Genomic DNA, 7741 nt, shown 5'->3' with positions numbered 1-7741 from the left:
CAGAAAGTGCAGCTGTCAGATTCTGCTGTGTACTACTGTGCTCTGGTGCCCACAGTGACAGGAAACACAGACACACTGTGCAAAAACTTAAGTTGACATAGGCCTACCACCAAGTGAGTGCACTGCTGGAAGCTTATTTTTTCTTTAAAAACAATAATATTAAAAAACGATGGTGAAAAAACCGATGGTGAAAAAACCGATGGTGGAAAAAAACGAACGTGGAAAAAAACGATAGTGAAAAAACGAACTTTTTTTAAGCGTTTTTTTTTTTTATGCAGGTTTTTTTTAAGCTGTTGTAGATATATATGGACGGTACATTTATGACCTGCCCAAAGCCTTTTTACCAGTTTGTATCCATACATGGCCTATATTTGGGCAGGGTCGTACCATATGTAATGACCCTTATGTCTGGAAAAACCACCGACATGTACCGCGCTGTCCTCCGCCGCGTGAAGAGGAGGGTCGCGCACATTACTGGAGAACCGTGTGTGTGTGTGTGTGCACTCACTGTATGTCACTGCAACTGTAATAGAGATATTTTGTGGAAACTAGAATAATATTTTTTTTCTCATCTATCATCCATCTGTCTGTCTGTCCGCATGCGTCCATCCCTACATGTACAGATGGAGCCCTACCAGAGTCCTCACAGACTTTGAAATGGGGCTCATGAATGTGTTCCGGGAGGAGCTACCTGCAACATGCACCACTGGCTGCTACTTTCACCTCTGTCAGGAGGTTGGGTTAGCAGGTTAAGCAGGTTTTTTTTAAGCATTTTTTAAGCGGTTTCTTATCATTATCATCATTTATCATCATTCATCATCATTCATCATTTATCATTTTATTTATCAATTTATAAATTGCATCCATGTATTTTCATCCATAATCCATGTATTTCCACAGCTTGGAGCGAGCCGTCTTCACTTTTCGAACTTCCGGGGCGAGCCGTCTTCAATTTTAGCGGGGGCGAGTTGGCAAAGGGGCGAGATGACCTGTTACCGTTGCGAAACATTCCCTAAAACTCCCACTAGAGGGCAACCTTATAATGTAGAATACATTGCTGTACTGTAATTTAAAACTAATGGCATGAAGAGAACAACTCTCACTCAGACTGAATGTTGTTGGCTCTGTCCATTTAGAGATGGAACATTGGCTGTGGATGATTCTTATAGCTTTTGTTTATAAAGGAAGCTGTGACGAATATATCTCTCCATTGTCTGATTCAGTCCTGGCTTTGGAAGGAGACAGCGTTACTCTCTCCTGTAAATACTCCGACATAGAAACAAGACTCTTCTGGTATCGACAGCACCCCAGATCGTCTCCACGGCTTCTAATGGCGGCTTTCTCTGAAAATTCATCACGTCTCTCCGTAAATAATGATGAAGACATGAAAGGATTTCACCTGAAGATCTCCTCTGCAGCACTGACAGACTCTGCTTTGTACTTCTGTGCACTGCAGCCCACAGTGACAGGAAACACACGCACACTGTACAAAAACGTGAGGAGAGCTTTATGAAAGCACCAGTGTGTTTGAAGAGGAAGAACCTTGAACATCTTTAGTTGACACTTTGTCCTTATTGTTTCATCCAATTATGTTTTCATTCTATTATTTACTGTTTCTCGTGTTTATCTGTATGGGTAAGTCAAGTTATTAGTTTTTATTTTTTTAAGTAACTGTTTCAACTATAGGCATAGACACTTAATCTGACAAGTTCATTATAAGTTGTTTCATTATATCCATGAAAATAAGTTAAATCTCCCACACTTTTTATTAACAGATGTGCATTGCCAAGATCTCACTCTGGTCAAAACTGAAGAGTTCAATTTAAAGGACAGCAATGTCACACTGTCCTACAATATCTCCAAGCCTGTTGCTGGTTCGGATAATTTCTACTGGTATCGTCAGTATACTGGACAATCACCAGAATTCCTCATGTTCATAACAGGATCGAGTCTTATTAACAAAGCAGATGCTTTGCGTTCAGACACAAGGTTCTCTACTAAACTGTCTGATGGAAACAAACGTGTGGATGGAGATCTCCTCTGCTGCACTGACAGACTCTGCTCTGTACTACTGTGCTGTGAGGACCACAGTGATGACGATCTCACACACACTGTACAAAAACCTGCACACTAAGCTCAGCTGACATACCAATGAATGCATGTCTTCTGGATATCTTTTCCTAAACATTTCCACTAGAGGGAAGCATTATCAAGCAGACATTGCACATTGAAGCACTGTTCTTGATCATTGTGCCATTAAAAACTATAGCCTACTGTCATGACGAGAACAGCTCTCACACTGAATGTTGATCATCACTTAGTTTCTCTGTTCATTTTAAACCTCGTTGTAAAGATGGAACATTATTGGCTCTGCATGATTCTTATGTGTTTTTTCTTAACCCTCTAACACCCGCATTAATTTCTACTTGCAAAAAATAGATTTCAACCTTACTACTACTTTGTACTAGGACTAAGACTAAAAAATAAAAAATATAATGAATTAATAATTTACATTTTGTGGATATATTTCACAATAATGAATAAAACATGTTCTAGACATTCTAATGATCACAAAAAAATATATATTACAATTATTTTACCTACTTTTATTAGGGTAAAGGTCAAAAGTCTTAGGTTAAAAAATGTTAAAAATTGCGTCCAGACATTTTTAATTTGTGTGAATTTCAGCCTCTGTGGGGGGTATTTATATGCACATATCATGACCAATGGCATTGAAATGGCATTGCAATGAACATCACTGATGACGTTTAGGTGAAAAAAGAACAAAAAAATAATAATAATTTAGTAATTAAATAAAATAAAATAGTTGCTAAAAAGCAACGCTGGGTGAGGAATCCATTACCCGAGTAAGGAGACAAGACTTACATGAGACCTGCTCATGCATGGAAACCCCAGTCTGACTCCCAGAGTCACAACAGGGTCACAGCCTTGATAGCTTTTACTCCCACAACAGCCAACCCCCAACATAGCCTCAAGACTTGAGCCAGTTCAACAAATGGGATTTGTATGGGGTAGTAACATTGTAAAACAAACAGCACCACAGGGGTGTGACAGATGAGATAATCTCAGGGTGTAATTTAGAGGAGATACTCTTTATAAAGGGGTATTGTATAATGTTTACATCTAAAGTGACTTTTTGACGTGCCATAGAGCTGCCATTGAGGCCCATTATAAATCTCTCAAATTTGAAAGCACTATATTTCTAAAACGATTAAACATTTCAAAGATTCCTTTTCAGGCAAACATGTCCACCGTAAGATGAACCTAAATGGGTTTGAATGGGGTTTCTAGGTGTAAGTATGTAGGACTAGACTAGTAGCATGCCAAAGTTTGTGCTATTGCCATTGAGAATGCATTGGGCGTTTAAGTTAAATAACTCAGAAACTACAAAACATTTCAAACTAAAAGGTTCCAGCATGTGTCTCCACAGTAAGCTGAATTATAAAAAAGTGTGAATGGAGTTTCTAGGTGAAAGTGCTTTTTTGACGTGCCAATGTCTGCCATTGAGCCCCATTCTAAATTTGAAAGCACTATATTTCTAAAACTATGAAACATTTCAAAGATTCCTTTTCAGGCAAACATGTCCACCGTAAGATGAACCAAACTAGGCTAGAATGGGGTTGCGAGGTGTAAGTGTATAAGACTAGTAGCATGCCCAAGTTTGTGCTATTGCAATAGAGAATGCATTGGCCGTTTAACCCTTGGACTACCAATCCCAATTTCTTTGTTTGGGTAACAAATTGGCATATTTTTTATTAATCGTTTTAACATTAATAGAAAGATCTGGTGGTTTGAACAGATGTTTTTTAATTTTTTTCATTGCTAGTGTATTCTCTCGAATTGCCACCAGAAGGCGGGAACGCACCATTATGCTGATTTTGGCCAAAATAGACGAATCTTCCTAAGTCACTTCCGGTTCAACAATCAACAACATCCGGTAGTATTTTGACCCTAGTCACCAGCTTGGCTGGTCCGGATTGCTAAGCTAATGCTATATTTTTCATAACTACGTCAAATTAACATCAAATCAACCCCAAAACATCGCAAAATATCAAAATTTTTACAGTGACGCACATAGAGACGGCGCGCGTGCAAGATAGCGCACGATCACGCGGATTTCGGCCGTTTTCTGGTAAATTACATCCAACATTAGTGAGTGATATTAGCGAAAAAATGCTCATTTTTGCTCCATTGAACCCCCGATAACTGACATTGATTGACATTCCGTTAATTCCGTGAACGGGAGGTTTGTATTTTTTTTTAGCAATAATCCGTTTTTTCCGGGAACGGTAGGCCAGGGGTTAAGTTAAATACCTCAGAAACTATAAAACATTTCAAAGTAAAAAGTTCCAGCATGTGTCTCCACAGTAATAAACTGAATAATAAAAAGTGTGAATGGAGTTTCTAGGTTAAAGTGCTTTTTTGACGTGCCAATGTCTGCCATTGAGCCCCATTCTAAATTTGAAAGCACTATATTTCTAAAACTATGAAACATTTCAAAGATTCCTTTTCAGGCAAACATGTCCACCGTAAGATGAACCTAAGTAGGCTAGAATGGGGTTGCTAGGTGTACGTATGTAGGACTAGTAGCATGCCAAAGTTTGTGCTATTGCCATAGAGAATGCATTGGGCGTTTAAGTTAAATAACTCATAAACTACAAAACATAAAAAAAAAAAAAAGTTCCAGCATGTGTCTCCACAGTAAGCTGAATAATCAAAAGTGTGAATGGAGTTTCTAACGGCGGCCAACTCAAAAAGCTCTCTCTCTCTCTGTCTCTGTCTCTCTCTCTCTCTCTCTCTCTCTCTCTCTCTCTCTCTCTCTCACTCTCTCTCTCTCTCGCCGTCTAATCAACACTTTCTGTCAAAAGTAGTTTTCACTGCAAAGTCTTGACCTGCTGTCACATTAGATCTGTATAGTGGTTTTATTTGGGTTTTATTTTGACCTATTTTGGACCCAAACGTTTTCTGCTGCACTTTTCACTTTTAGCACTTTGCAGCACTTTATGAGCATGAACAAATACAACTAATAAATTTTCTTAGTTGACGTCTAGGAGTTTTTCTTCTTATTTGTGGAGTGAGTCTTCCAGTTTTCAATTGTATAAAGAAAACTGTCTTATGGTAATGATAAAGATAAAAATAAACACAAAACGAGGCACAGGCATGGCGCTTCTGGTTTACTGGAATGGGGTTCGATTCCCTGCTGCGCTCTAATCATTGTGTTTTGGCATTTACAAACTGTCAAATGACTTACATCTCATGAACAAGCGTAATGGAGACAGTGTAGACAGTGTATGTATTAATGAAATCTCATATATACAGGTGTAATGGAGACGGTGTATCGGCTGTATAGTTGTCAGGCGGTGACTCCCGTTACGTTGTCTGTGGTTAAGTTATGATAACTTAACCTAATGAAGAATCTGTTGTTCACACTTTTAGAACATGCATGCAGTAATTATGAGTATTATATCTATCACTGGATGCCCCAAAAATTACCTTGTAGATCTGCTATTTTATTTACTATGCTGGAGAATGATACAATTTAGGCATTTATCAGACGCTCTTAATCCAGAGCAATTTACAATAACCCGGAATAATTTCTACTTTCAAAAAATATTTCAACCTTACTACTAGGACTTATCAGAGGAATTGTTATGCATATTTATAATTATTATAATAAATTAATCATTTACATTTGGGGGCTATCTTTCACAATAATAAATAACATGTTCTAGACATTCTAATCACACAAACGTAGTTTTTTTAAACTTTTATCAGGTCAAGACTCAAGTCTTTACTTTTAAGACCAATTTCACTAGAAGAAAACAAACAAGAAAGCAGTGTGAATTGTCTGGACCCAGTGGCTCAGTGTGTTAGAACGCTATAGCTATAGCCCATACCGTACGGCATACTATAGCACGCCGTTTTTCATCATTTTTGAGGATTTGAAAAAAATGAGAAAAAAAAACAAAAAAAAACATGGGTTATAGCCCATCGTTTTTTGAAATTTCTGAAAAAAATTAACCTCGTTTTTCATCATTTTTGAACATGAGCTATAGCCCATACCGTACGGCATACTATAGCACGCCGTTTTTCATCATTTTTGAGGATTTAAAAAAAATGAAAAATTTCAAAAAACATGGGTTATAGCCCATCGTTTTTTGAAAATTTGAAAAATATAATTAAACTCGTTTTTCATCATTTTTGAACATGGGCTATATCCCATACCATACGGCATACTATAGCACGCCGTTTTTCATCATTTTTGAGGATTTGAAAAAAATGAAGAAAAAAAACAAAACATGGGTTATAGCCCATCGTTTTTTTAAATTTTGAAAAAAGAATTACCTCGTTTTTCATCATTTTTGAACATGGGCTATAGCCCATACCGTACGGCATACTATAGCACGCCGTTTTTCATCATTTTTGAGGATTTGAAAAAAATGAAAAATTTAAAAACATGGGTTATAGCCCATCGTTTTTTGAAATTTTGAAAAAATAATTAACCTCGTTTTTCATCATTTCTGAACATGGGCTATAGCCCATACCGTACGGCATACTATAGCACGCCGTTTTTCATCATTTTTGAGGATTTGAAAAAAAAAACAAAAAAAAAACATGGGTTATAGCCAATCGTTTTTTGAAATTTTGAAAAAAAAAAATAACCTCGTTTTTCATAATTTCTGAACATGGGCTATAGCCCATACCGTACGGCATACTATAGCACGCAGTTTTTCATAATTTTTGAGGTTTTGGAAAAAAAAAACAAAAAAAAAACATGGGTTATAGCCCATCGTTTTTCGAAATTTTGATATTTCTTTTAACCTCGTTTTTCATCATTTTTGAACATGGGCTATAGCCCATACCGTACGGCATACTATAGCACGCCGTTTTTCATAATTTTTGAGGTTTTGAAAAAAAAACAAAAAAAAACATGGGTTATAGCCCATCGTTTTTTGAAATTTTGAAAAAATAAATTAACCTCGTTTTTCATCATTTTTGAACATGGGCTATAGCCCATACCGTACGGCATACTATAGCACGCCGTTTTTCATCATTTTTGAGGTTTTGAAAAAAAAACAAAAAAAAAACATGGGTTATAGCCCATCGTTTTTCGAAATTTTGATATTTCTTTTAACCTCGTTTTTCATCATTTTTGAACATGGGCTATAGCCCATACCGTACGGCATACTATAGCACGCCGTTTTTCATAATTTTTGAGGTTTTGAAAAAAAAACAAAAACAAAAACATGGGTTATAGCCCATCGTTTTTTGAAATTTTGAAAAAATAAATTAACCTCGTTTTTCATCATTTTTGAACATGGGCTATAGCCCATACCGTACGGCATACTATAGCACGCCGTTTTTCATAATTTTTGAGGTTTTGAAAAAAATGAAAAAGGGGAAAGTGATTTTTGACGCGCCAATGTCTGCCATTGAGCCCCATTGTAAATTTGAAAGCACTATATTTCTAAAACTATGAAACATTTCAAATATTCCTTTTCAGGCAATGATGTCCACCGTAAGATGAACCTAAGTAGGTTAGAATGGGGTTGCTAGGTGTAAGTATGTAGGACTAGTATCATGCCAAAGTTTGTGCTATTGCCATAGAGAATGCATTGGGCGTTTAAGTTAAATAACTCATAAACTACAAAACATAAAAATAAAAATAAGTTCCAGCATGTGTCTCCACAGTAAGCTGAATAATAAAAAGTGTGAATGG

The sequence above is a fragment of the Protomyctophum parallelum genome (genome assembly GCF_964188405.1).
Source record: "Protomyctophum parallelum genome assembly, chromosome: 14".
NCBI classification, from domain to species: domain Eukaryota; kingdom Metazoa; phylum Chordata; class Actinopteri; order Myctophiformes; family Myctophidae; genus Protomyctophum; species Protomyctophum parallelum.
Note: the sequence above shows the minus strand (reverse complement) of the source record.